This window comes from Marmota flaviventris, chromosome 6, assembly GCF_047511675.1.
Source record: "Marmota flaviventris isolate mMarFla1 chromosome 6, mMarFla1.hap1, whole genome shotgun sequence".
Classification (NCBI taxonomy): Eukaryota; Metazoa; Chordata; class Mammalia; order Rodentia; family Sciuridae; genus Marmota; species Marmota flaviventris.
The window spans coordinates 58,603,287-58,617,789 of NC_092503.1; positions in this window are offsets into that span (position 1 = coordinate 58,603,287).

Consider the following 14,503-nt stretch of genomic DNA (forward strand, 5'->3'; position numbering starts at 1 on the left):
ATGGATGTTATAATAGCCAGGGAGGTTCTTAAATCTCATGTCAGATGTTAGGGTGCAACCTCCCTGAGAATTGTGTTTCAAGTGGTCATTTGAGGCAGGCCTCACACTTCTTTTGTTTTGGTATCAGGGATTGAACTCAGGAGCACTCAACCACTGAGCCATATTCCCAGCCTTATTTTTGTATTTTGTTTAGAGACAAGGTCTCACTGAGTTGAGTTGCTTAGCACCTCACTTTTGCTGAGGCTGGCTTTGAACTTGTGATCCTCCTGCCTCGGCCTCCCAGGCCACAGGGATTACAGGTGTGCGCCACCATACTCAGCTGGCCTCACACTTCTTTCCAGGGATTCTGACATGAACCCAAGACTGAGCACCTCTGGTAGAGATTCTAATTTTCAAGCAAACTGCCTATTATTTTAATCACTTGTTTAAATGCTTTAATCATTGAATTCAGTTGCATGAGATTATTTAGGACCAACCTTTTATACTTCAGGAAGGTTGGCCAAATTCACTATATAGGGTAAATTATATTAAATACTGTTTTCTAATAAGAAAGGTTCTTATTTAGATCTTTGTTTTGCAAGTAGGAATGAATCTATGCCAACTAATTTCTGTGTCAGTTTATGGTTGAGTTTTGTTTATGGTAGGAAGAACATAACTATAACTTACAATAACTTCATTTGTCATAGGGTTGTTCCTAACTTCTAATTTATCAGTAGTATGAAGGTAATTTTTTTTTTTTTTGAGAAGGGATTTTGGTATTTTCTTCCAGGCTGATCTCAAACTCCTGAGCTCAAGTGTTTCTCCCACCTCAGCTTTGCTTCCTAAATAGTTGAAACTACAGGTATACATCATTGTGCTCAGTGTGGAAAACCTACATTTGTATTTAGATGGCAAACATTAACTTACGTAGATTTATGCTGAATGATGAGGGTAATGAGAGAGTTTTCAACTTGTAATCTGAAAATTTTTATAGATGCACAACACAAAAGAATTGAGGTGGGCTTGCATTGTATCAGCTTAATGTCCAGAATTCCTATTTCTATACTGTTTCTGGTTCACTTTGATCACAAAAACTATTTTTTACATGATATTTATAATGTACACCTCTAATTTTTTATGCTTTGAAATTTTTATAGGATGCCAGGCATGGTGTTGCTGAATTGGCAGCTAAGTTTTTGGAAAGGTGACAACTTCTACACCTGCCCCTCCCTCTGTGTCTCCTGGTGCTTCACCTTCAACTTCTATCCCTGGGCAAGTACACGTTCAGCTCTGTGATGAATGTTCTGTATTCTTGTTCTCATTCATACCCAGCTTCCCTTCTTCTTTTTAAATTTATTTTTTATTTGTTCTTTTTAGATGTACATAACAGCAGAGTGTATTTTGACATATTATGCATACTCGGAATATATAACATATTCTAATTAGGATCCCATTCTTGTGTTTTTACATGATGTGGAGTTTCACTGGTAGTGTATTCATATATGAGCGTCAGAAAGTTATGTGAGATTCATTCTACTGTCTTTTCTACTCCCATCCCCACTCCCTTCTCTTCATTCCTTTTTGTCTAATCCAATGAACTTCTATTCTTCCCTGCTCCCCTTATGTGTTAGCATCTGCATATCAGAGAGAACTTTCAGCCTTTGGTTTGGGGAGATTGGCTTATTTCACTTAGCATGATAGAAAATCTTCAGCAAATTTCCCTTCTTAACTGCCAGTGGAGCTGACCCATAGTAACTTTGGGCTCAGTACTAGGGGGAGGACAACTGCGCACATAGAATGCCCCTCCAGCTTTCAATGGCAACCCTACAAGGGCGAACCCTCTCTCCTTTTCAGTATCACTCATAGTGGTTCCACATCTTGGAGCCAACCCTGGTGGATACAACAAACAACACCTGTATCCTCGCCATCTGAACTCAATAATTTCTTATATTTTTGCCATGCTTACTTTTTCTATTTATCTAGTTGCTTTTGGGGAAGAAGTGAAGATGGAGTATTTGAAAATAAGCTATACAAATCATGACTTTTTGTGACTAAAAGGTTTAGCATATGTTTTCTAATAATGATATTATCTTACAACCACTATCATACTTAAAAAAAATAATTACAAATCTCTCACTTCATCTATTCCCCAGGATACATTCAAATTTCCCTAATCATTCCCAATATATCTTTTATAGTTGCTTTCTACAACCAATCAAGTTTCCAGTCAAGGTTCACATATGCATTTGGTTATGTCTCTTTAGTCTCTTTTAATTTAGAACAGTCCTCTAAATTTTTAATTCCTGTAAAGGCACTGGCTTTTTGATGATAGAAGCCCAGTTTCATTCCATATTCTGAATTGACCTATTATTTCCCCATGAGGTCATTCTATCCCCCATGTATTTTTAAGTATCAAAGATTAGATCTAAGGCTTTATTCAATTCAGTTTAAATATTTTACACAAGAACACTTCAAAGCAAAAACTGTTTTCATTTTGAATCATATCAGAAGTCGCCTAATGTCATGTGATCCTAGTTATTTACTGATGCTATATTTAATTACTTTCTGAAAATAGTGATCACCTGACTTTACTTTGGGGATTGTTTTACCTCTTTGTAGTTAGCAAAAAACTGGTTGTGGATGAGGGTTTTACACTCTGTAATCATCCTATACATCTTTTATGTATTAGTTTTAACATCCATTGATGAGCCTGGCTGATTCAATCATTTCACTGGGAATCACAAAGCAATGATTTTTTTTTTTCATTTTCTTTTTCCTCCAATATTTGTTATTCTACATCCAGAAAAATGCTTCCTCTTATTGGGAGATACGTGATCATTATAAAAGTGTCTTTTGTTGTTTGAAATTGTTCCAAAAGTAAATAAAAATAATTTGTTGTCCAAAAATTGTATCTTTAATCTTCTTACTTTTCATGGATAAAATGAGATGAACTAAATGTAAAATTTGTCAATAAAATAGAAATAAATTTTTAAATTAATGCCTAGATAGGTGAATATTCAATCTATGTTTTACAGAAAGATTTATTGAATAGTTTTGGGTGGTAAAAATACTGTTATATAAAATTGCAGTGAGATTCTGATCTATGATTTTCTTTGGATATCTTGGGCCTATCCATCATATTGGCCCTAGAGAGACATACTATATAGTTACTAGCTTCTTCTCTCTTGATTGATTTTCAGAGATCTTAAGATACCTTTTGAGATGGATAGGACTTAGCATGTGCAAAGTGGCTATAGAATATTTATATGAGGGCTCCTTGAGTTCTGGAAGCTTCTTTATCAAGAGAAATACATCAACATTGCTATCAAAATCTCTGGAGGAGATCAGTCCAAATGCCAGGCAATATACTTGGTTTTCTTGTTGAGAAGAAATTGGATAAAACAGCATGACTTAGGATCTCTTCTGAAATTTTGTTTCGATGTGATCTTAAATAAGTTAATGAAGTTTTTCTTTTCCTTGATGCAGGTTATTTTGAAATATATTCTAAAGATATATGTAATTTATATTATATAAAGCATTTATTTATATAATATATATAGTATTATATATATATATTTTTACATATTATATAGTAGATAATATGCCTCTGCAAAATATTCAAGAATAAATAACTAGTTCCTAGGAAACTTTAGAGCTATGTGGTCTTTTTTGTTTATTTTGTTTTGTGCTTTTGCAAAATTAAACTTGAGGAAGAATTTTTTAAATCAACAAAATAACTATCTTTTAAGAAGAATTATAATTAGAAATAATTAGTTGTATAATATAATTTGAATAATTTGATGCATAAAATTATTTAGCTACACTTATCTTAAACTTTCTTATCTACAAGTCCAGATGTTTTAAAAATTGAGCCACTACACTGAAAAAAATCTGGAAATTATGGTAGAAAAATAAAGAATACAGAATAATGAGGTCCAAAAGGAGATAGACTTATTAAAACTAATCCCTAGAAGTCAAAAACCATGGCTGCCTTAGTCCATTCCTGCTACTATAAAAAATAGCCAATGCAAAGTAATTTTTAAGAACAGAAATTTATTCCTCATTGCTCTGGAGGCTGGCATTTCCAAGATAAAGGCATCCGCAGATTTTATGTCTGTTGAGGGTTTCTCCCTATTTCCAAAATGATACCTTGTTGCATGCTCACATAGCAGAAGGGGAGAATTCTTGATCCTCACATGATAGAAGAGATGTAAGGGGCAGGTAACTTTATGATGACTCTTTGATAAGAGCATGAATCCCACTTGTCCCTCCTTCAGGGTGGAACCTCATGGCCTAATCAGCTCTTAAAGGCCCAGCTCTTCATACCATTCCTTTGGATTTTAGATTCCAAAATATAAATTTCAGAAGGACACATACATTCAAACCATACAATTTTCATGAAGTTAACATCATAGTTGGTCATCTATTCTCATCACAGGTTATAAAACACCTAATTGTGATATATTAGAGCTTCTAAATAGCATCACAGGTTATAAAACACCTAATTGTAACATATTAGAGCTTCTAAATAGCATCATTTGTACTTAGGGGTCTCAAATTCTTCCCTAATCCTTAGGATTATGAAACTGGAAGATAAAAAAATATTAGATAAATGGATCCCCAAAAGACTCTAGTGAAAGTTACAAACTGCCCCATAGTAAGGTTTATCTACTTACATATGGCAGGACCATTCCCTTGCTCAACATACATAGAAGATATTTTATTCAGAATTGGGGCTTGAAAAAATTAATATCAGAAGAAAGAATCATAACAAAAAAGAAAAGCAGACAAGAAAATTACACATTAGTACTCCCAAAATTTAGAGAAATAAAAAAATGAGCATATTTGGGTTGTTAAGGACAAACAAGAAGTAATACAAGTTTACATAACAATAATAGAATATTATGTATGTAACCAAACAACATTCCTAAAAATGAAAAATAAAGTTAGAGAAATTAGAATTTAACAGGTGAGTTAAATAACTGATTTGGATACAAAGAAAAATAGTGAGTTTGAAGATATATTTAAAGTAGTCAATCAAGGGTAGCAGACAAAAATACGATGCAGATGGAAAATGTTAAAAAAATTTAAGAGGTACAGAAGAAAAAAATCTAAGATATGTCTAGTAGAAAACTACAAAACAGAAAATAAAGAAACTTGAGAGGATAAAATTTTTAAAGATGCCAAGCCTCCAAATATTTTAGAACTGAAGGAAAATACAAATACTTTTATGCAAACTGCCTACCCAGAATATCTGATCACTTCATTTGTCTGCTTAATACCTGTAACATAAGAAATATGTATTTGATCTCTGTCTTTGGTTCCTTGCATAGGGTTTTTGAAGCTCTTACAATTTTGTAAGTTACAGAGATGAGAGGAGCATCTTTTGTTATTTGTAAAAAGCCCCTTTCAACCTTACCCAAGTTTGTATGATTAAATGACCCTTGTATGGGGTGAGAGACACCCTAAATAGCTTCAATATGAGGCTGGTTGCCAGTAGAACCAGTCATATGATTAAAATATGGAACTTTCAGCTGCACCTGAGGGCCTCCAGGGAACAGTTAAAGATGAGTTCAATCGACAGTGGCCAATGATTTGATGAACTCTGCCTACATGATGAGGCCTCCATAAAACCTCTAAACAGGGCTCAGAGAGCTTTGAGTTGATGAACTCAATCATATTCCAATTCTATGGGAACAGAAGCTCCTGCAGTTAGGACCCTTTCAGACCTCACCCTAAGTACCTCTTTTCCTGGCAATTCATTTCTATCTTTTATAATATCCTTTATAATAGGGTGACAATAGCAAGTAAAATATTCTTCTGAATTCCATGAGCCATATAATAAATTATCTAACCTGAGAATAGGGTTGTGGGAACACCTGATGTTATTCAAATTAACAGAATTTTGTGGGAAACCCGGGGGCCAACTACTTGTCATTGATGTTTGAACTGGAGGCAGTTTTGTGGGACTGAGCCCTCAACCTGTGGAGACCACACTAACTGTGGGTAGTGACAGAATTGAACCAAATTGTAGGCCACTCAATTGGTATCTGCAGAGAAGTGAAGAATTACTTGTTGTGGAAAACCTATATATTTGTTGACTGAAATACATCCCGAGAACAGAAACAGGTTTTCTACTCAGTACTACTCAAAAATAAGATTAATAATGTTTAGACAGATAAGATACCTACTCTCTCATTTGACCTTCATTTCTTGTCATTCCCAGCCATCTTACATTTCCCATCTTATAGTTGATTCACAGCCATTTTCTTTCTCACCTCCTTCCTATTATTCATGGGGTCTGCATCGACTAGAATTCCCTCTTCCTTACTGTCATCTCACATCCTGTTTTATCTCTTTCATCTGACAGACCAGGCTTTAGCTACTCTTCCTTAAATACTAATTTCAGAGACCATTTCTTGCAGACTACCTATTCCTGTATTCCCCAAGGTAGACTAAATATTCCACTTCCCTGTTTGCCTTAGCTCTTGCCAATTTATGGTTGGAAGGGAAAATGTTCAGTTTCAAATTTAAGAGATGAGTGAGTGAGATAAGGAAAAATGTCCAGGTTCTGAGACCTTTTGAGGGAATGACTTAGATAGACTGTGAAGAATGTCACTGGAGTGTAGGAGACCAAGGAACTACTAAGACATTAAATAAATTATGGGCATAGGACATTAATATCCCCTAGAATTGTAGCAGGGGGAATAGGTCTCTGAGTCAGTGTCTATGTCCTTGATAAGGTGAAATAGCAATCAATCAAGTAGGTACTCTGAAGAGGGTGGAATCTGTAGATGGAAGCCTCATTTTTTTTAATGGATGGGAAAAGGCAAGGGTATGAACATGATTCTCAAAGTAGAGAGATAATTGTTTCCCTCCTATAAAAGCCTATATGTGGTGCTTGTACTGTAGTAAAATGTGGGTTCCTTCTTTAACATCAATTGTAAATGAGGTAGTTTTAGAAGAGGAAATTATGTGTAAGTCAAAGTACTAAAATGCAGGAGATTCCTTCAGAAAACATGAAAACAGCAAACATGTTTGTTTATCAGGTGACAAAAATCAAATTATAAGGCTCTATTTCTTTGAAAACCATACTAGATAATAAGGTACGTCCAAATGTCTCCCAAATTATTGGGCTAAAAGGGGTTTGGTGAAAATCAATAGATTCACTGGAAACAGAAATTGTGAGACCTGAAGAAAAACTTCTGACAATTTTTACCTCAGGTAGAGCAAGTGAGTTTACTGATTCTAGGATCACATTCTCACTATTTGTGAAATTGTAAGTCAGGCTAAACCATTGGACCTCAGGCCAGTCCTTCCTTTTAGAGGATCTTAAAACAGACTTATTCTTTCTGAAAAGTAGCTTAGCATTTAGACCATTTTTCATTCTGTATCTAAGCAGAGAGATGGGGAGAGACAAGACACTTATATCAGGTAACTGGGAAGGAAGACATCCATAATATTCAGATGGGATCAGTTCCAGTGGTGGGTGTCAGTGAACCTGCCAGCCTGCTGAGTCTGAAGTAATTGTTGCTTGCCTAAGGCTTTCCTGGTTCTTTGGGTGATGGATATTGACAGGTAGGAAGAGGCTTGTAAAGAATTTCCTTTGTGATTTATAGAGATCCCACATGGATCTTATGTGTTTCTCTGTGTTTCATGGGGGTAATGTATTTCCACTTTAGAGCCTGCTTACCTTGTGTTCACAATTGTGTCACTTTCTCCCCAAGGATCAATGCATCTGAGGCAATGAGAGAAGACTGATTCTTTGCTCTGAGTAGGCTGCTCATAAACAATCCCTCAAAATCAAAGCAGAACACAAATGAGTGCCTCCAGTAGCCCATGTATGAGCAATGTCTCTGGGGATTTGGTTTCTCCCAAATCGGCTTTAACTCATGCCAGAGGAGAACAGAACTGGGAACCAATTCAGAGAACTCTTCTATGACAAGCTATGTTTCCCTTCTTTAATTATCAACATTATTTAGGTAAAACATAGGATACCTTTTTTTCTGAACATTTAGGAGAAAATGCCATTAGTTCTCATTGAAGATTTTAGTGAAACTCAGACAATAAAATGTGATATAATAAAATGATGAACTAAAAATCCGCACACTAGATGTACAATTTATTGTCTTTTCCTGAGTCGTATTGAGGTTTTTTTAGAATTCAAAGAAGCAAAGTGTAAGAAACAGGAGAAAAGTAAAATTAATAGTGCATCTAGGATCCAGTTACTGGGATGATTAGGTTTAAAAAACCCTCAACAGTGAATGATAGAGCATTGATCAAATAACACAAGGTTATGTTAATATTCGATCTCCCTTAGAATATTCTTATGAAAATATTAAACAATTATTTCAACAAAAGTTATTTAATGCTATTCTTCATACTGGGATTGCAAAGAAAAATAAGTTGCAATCTAGGTTCAAAAGGGGTTCAGTGTACTTGGACAGGCAAATATGCCTGTCATCTGCTTTACTATGTTGAAGAGCAAACATGGTTACATGCCTGTAATTTTTACAATTAATTATGCAAGTCCTCATGTACCTTTATTCTTTTTGATTTTTTCAAACATCCTGAAGTTTCTGTAGGACAAAAGGGTATGTCTGAGTTATTAAGTTTGATTACTCTTTCTTGTTGCATTATGTCATGGGTAAAAATTGTTCCTTCAGAGGATGATGAATATTTGTCTATATTTAGGTATCATGTTCATAACCCAGTTGTGCTAGGGCAGTGGTGTAATGTTACAGGAAAACTAAAGAAAAACTAAAGCCCAGAGAAAGCACGTGAGCCATGTGATCAATTGGGGATCGTTTACAAGGGATCTGTGACTGTTCCAAGAAGAGTTCAGTGTGATAAACTAGAAATATAAACCCTTAAGGTGCTTTGCCAAAACACCTCCTCACCTTCATGGCATTTTGTCCAGTGGTGGCTGACTGGACTAGTGACATGTATGCTTTCCACCTTGTCCTCAGTTCTATGCTAGTCACCACTGAGAAATGGGGTTTTATGAGTTAGTCTGCAGAAGCAGTGACATCATCAGTATTATCTTGCCTAATCTGCTTGTCTGACCAGAATCCCAAGGAGCAACTGTCCAGGTGTACTTGCAAGAAAGAGGCTTTCTACAGATAAAACTAAATAGCCCTAGTGTTTTGGCATAGGAGAGAGTCAGTGTCCTTCAAGATAATGTGCATCTGGACTTTCTGGCCTAGGGTTGGTCTCATTGTTCCCTTATCCTGGCATTCAGGGACCCTGTATCTTACTGTCTTCCTTTTCATTAGGCATGATAAACCTGGTGATGTGTGGTGAAGCCTTCAACAATGTTCTCATGGTTGGAATTCAAGACAAGATCACTTTGTTCATCCTCAAGCTCATTCACTATTTCCCAACTGAACAGACACTCGATGTGCTTTTGGAACTGTACTTCTTATGAGAATTGCTTGGCTATTTTGCTGAGCCCTAATCATTAGCATAGACTCTTTTGTTTCCATTGTGATTGTCCCATGAGAAATTTGAATGCTAACCTGGCAGCAGAAATTGGTCAGGTTCATCCAATTAAAATGTTCATAAGTGTGAATTTTCTGGAGAAATTACTGAAGTCTCAGGTACTTCCCTCTCAGTAAGTCCCTTTGTTTCTTGTACAGATTTTCTTACCCATCCCCCAGTGAGCTCTCATGATTATGAAATCATGCCAAAGTTATAGGGAAGGGCAGCAGTAAATAAGAATGGTTCATCCTATTTGCCTTATTTTTGTCCTAAAGTAAAATGATACTGTAATAATAACATTTTTTTTTCAAAGTAGCTTTCCTTTCTCTACTTAAAGAGCTAGAAGCAATTGATCTATTATTTCTTACGTCACTTTTATTTTGTACTGGGTAGCATGGATAATTTTTTAAATTTGCATTTTGTTCCCACTCTTTAATATTGTTCTCACATCTTAAGAAGTTATCCTGGCCCTTTTCTGGTTATCCCTCCCTTTGGTTTTGACTTGGCTACTTCATAGGAATGAAATGCATTTGGTGATTTAGATAGAGGAAAAGGCAGAAGTAAGTATTAGATTTTAGGGTTAAACTTGAATAAAAATGAAATATCTGAAAAATTACTAAGACTAACATAAGGATAATATTCTTATAATTTTGGATAGTGATAAGTGATAGAAAACAAGAGTGATGGGTTTCTAGGGTTGATCATCTACCCATTGTAGACAACTAGGTCCCACTTACATTCAGGTTATTAGCCAGGGAATTTCTCTCCAAGTTGGAGATATGGAAGATTACCTATTCCAGAAAAGCAAGTGTGGGCCTGAGTTCAGCATCAAAGCCCTTTCAGGAAAAAGCAGACTTCGAAGAAGAGCATGGTGGCAGAGATGAGCACAGTCTGAAGTCTACAAAGCACTTCCACAAATGACCTGAACTTTAAGTTTCCAAGATTTTCATTTATGATCTTGAGAAAACCCCAGCAATGATTGAGAATTAAAGTCCAACTACCCTGGCTAAAGGTGGACTTAAACTAAATTAAATATAATTTAAAAAAAATTAATGAGATATTTTTGTACATCCAGGTATTATGCAACTCAAATCATATTTGTTCGTGACTGAAGATGAAGTTTTGCTAGGGGGACATTACAGAGAAGATGATAATTGAGATAAATATTGATGGATGAGAAGAATTTTATTAAGTATCAAAGAGGGTTTCTAAGGAGTGGAGTTATTCTAAGGAAAGGTATAGACATGACATCTTGAAAAATCTTAAGAAATAACAACTGATCCAGCATAGCCTATAGTTTTCAGTTAGAAGGCATTGATTTTGCAAAGTGAGGATATTAAAGAGTAGCTGAAATATCCTTGTGTAGTACTTAGGATACCTTTGTCTAAAGACACCTGGCATTTTAAGTAGGTGAGTCATAAGCTTCATTCATGTATTTATTATTTATTATTCATGCATTCACTTAAAATTTATTTAGTGCCTCTTTTATGCTATGCACTATTCTGGGTTCATGATATGTGGTAGTAAACCACAGTAGCAATGATTCTTGGCAACAACCTATAAAAGAAGGAAAAGCTATATCAACATGCTACATAGATTATATAATACTGGATAGTGATAAGTGCAAAGGCTAAATTAAAGTGGGGTGCAGATGTGATGAGGGATGTTTTGTTAGAGAGGCTGGATAAGAAAAATATCTACCAAGATAAATGAGGGAGAAAACTACAGGGATAGTTGATGTAAGAGTAATTGATGCAGAGGGGCAGCAAGTGCACAGATCTTGAGGTAGGAGTGTGCTTGGTGTTGTCCAACAATGGTTAGGGGTTAAGTGTGAGGGATGATGTCAGAGATGAATCCAAGAGATAAATAATGTAGTGATTTCAGAGACTGTAGGGCTTGTAGTGCTTGGAAGAGGTTCTGAGTTCTGTCTCAAGCATCCTGGGAATTTTTATAAGGCTTTGAATAAGGCTGTCTTCTTCTTAGGTTTATGCCTTCAAAGGGTAACCCTTGTTTTGTGTACTTACTATGAAAAGAGCAAGATTTGAAGCGGGGACACAGATTAGGATGCAACTGCAGAGGCCCAAATCAAAACAAAAAGGAGGTAATAGTGGAGGAAGTGGCATAGAGATAAGGCCCAGAAGCATTTTGGAGCCAGAAGGTAAAGAACATTTTTAGTAAAACTGCCAAGTAGAGTTCATTCTGTAGTCAGTTATCTCTGTAGGCAGCAGGGATCCAACTGACCCAAGAGAAGAATAAATTAAACTGCTGCTGCTGGCTCTTCACCATTCCTATTTTTACCCACATTCATCCCTGTAACCTGAGAAATTGATCATCTTACCCCTGGGGATGTGGAAATTGTGACATTGACTACTGGAGCATGCATGTTTTCCTTGTTAAAAAGAAAACTGAACCAAAAATCACATTTTTCTCAGTGGTGACATTGGTCAGAGGTGCTTTCAATATTCAGATGCAGCAAATGCATAGCATCATCTTGTCCCCTGGGTTGTCCCATTGTAGTGCTACTTTACTGTGATAACTCTATCAAGTCTTCTCATGAGTAGCTGCATTAATCTCTACGATATACAAAAAACTCAAAAATTCTAACACCAAAAAACAAATAATCCAATCAATAAATGGGCAAAAGAACTGAACTGATACTTCACAGAACAAGAAATACAAATGGTCAACAAATAAATGAAAAAACTTTCAACCTCTCTATCAATTAATGAAATAAAAATTAAAACTACACTTAGACTCCATCTCTTTCCAGTCAGAATGGCAATTATCAAGAATACAAGTAACTATAAATGTTGGCAAGGATGTAGGGGAAAAGGTACACTCATATATTACTGATGAAACTGTAAATTGCCACCACTCTGGAAAGCAGAATGGTGAATCCTCAGAAAACTTGGAATGGAACCACCATTTGACCCAGTTATCCCAGTTATATTATATACCCAAAGGGCTTGAAATCAGCGTACTACAGTGGCACAGCCACATCAATATTTACAGCAACTCAATTCACAATAGCAAAGCTATGGAATCATCCTAGATGCCCTTCAACAGATGAATGGATAAAGAAAATAAATTTGTGTGTATGTGTGTGTTTGTGTGTATCATTCATAAAGAAGAATAAAATTTGGCATTTGCTGGTAAATGGATGGACCTTGGAGAATATCATGCTAACTGAAATAAGCCAGTCTCCAAAAATCAAAGGCCAAATGTTCTCTCTGATATGTGAATGCTAAAACACAATAAGGAGTAGGTGTAAGAATAGAAGTTCATAGGATTAGACAAAGGAAGAATAGAAGTTCATAGACAAAGGAGAATGAAAGAAAGGGAAGGGGGATGATATTAGGAAAGACAGTAGAATTAATCAGACATAATTTTCCTATGCTCATATATGAATACACTATCAATATAATTCCACATCATGTACAACCACAAGAATGGGATTCAAATTAGAATAAGTTATACTTATGTATGTGTAATATGTCAAAACACACTGTACTGTTATATATATATATATATATATATATATAAAGAACAAATAAAAAACATGGAAAAAAAGCAATACATTTGTAATGGTCAGATTTTCCCTATCTTATCATCCCATTTTCCTGTTCCACTGGCTTTCTCTTGCACTTTTCAATTCCAATGCCAGTTGTCTTTGATTAGTAAACTCTAAGCAAGAAACAGAGGACAGAGGGATTCCAGAAAATAGTCCTTGGTAGCTTCTTTTGTGATGCAGAGAAGAAGTGAAAAGAGGAACAAAGGATGCTGAGTTGACAATAGACAATAAATCACAAACATGTTTTCCTGTGTCTAATAGGTAAGTGAATATTGTATTTTGTGCTGTGTCTCTTGAATTATCTTTCCCATTTCCCCATTGGTTTCTTCCTTCCTTTCTTTTTTTAACTAGTCTTCTTTTTTTAAATTATATGATTTTTTATATTTTTTAATTAATTTTTTAAAATTTATATATGACAGTGGAATGCATTAAAATTTTTATTACACATATAGGGCACAATTTTCATATCTCTGGTTATATACAAAGTATATTCACCCCAATTTGTGTCTTCATACATGTACTTTGGATAATAATGTCCATCGCCTTCCACCATCATTTCTAACCCGATGCCCTCTCCTTTCCCCTCCAAACCCTCTGTCCTCTCCTTTTCACTCCCAACCCTCTGCCCTATCTAGAGTTCATCTATTCCTCCCATGCTTCCCTTCCCTATCCCACTATGAATTGGCCTCCTTATATCAGAGAAAACATTTGGCATTTGGTTTTTTGGGATTGGCTTACTTCACTTAGTATTATCTTCTCTAACTCCATCCATTTACCTGCAAATACCATGAGTTTATTCTCTTGGATTGCTGAGTAATATTCCATTGTGTATATACGCCACATTTATTTTTATCGCCACCTTTTTTTTTATCCTTTCATCTATTGAAGGGCATCTAGGTTGGTTCCACAGTTTAGCTATTGTGAATTGTGCTGCTATAATAATTGATGTGGCTGTGACCCTGTAGTATGCTATTTTTAAGTCCTTTTGGTATAGACCAAGGAGAGGGATAGCTGGGTCAAATGGTGGTTCCATTCCCAGTTTTCCAAGGAATCTCCATACTGCTTTCCATATTGGCTGCACCAATTTGCAGTCTCACCAGCAGTGTATGAGTGTACCTTTTCCCCCACATCCTCCTCAATATTTATTGTTGTTTGTATTCATAATAGCTGCCATTCTGAAAGGAGGGAGATGAAATCTTAGAGTAGTTTTGATCTGCATTTCTCTAATTGTTAGGGATGATGAACATTTTCATATATTTGTTGATTGATTGTATATCCTCTTCTGAGAAGTGTCTGTTCAGGTCTTTGGCCCATTTATTGATTGGGCTATTTGTTTTTTGGTATTTAGCTTTTTGAGTTCTTTATATACCCCAGAGATTAGTCTCTATATGATGTGTGAGGGGTAAATATTTGCTCCCAAGATGTAAGCTCTTTATTCACCTCACAGATTGTTTCTTTTGCTGAGAAGAAACT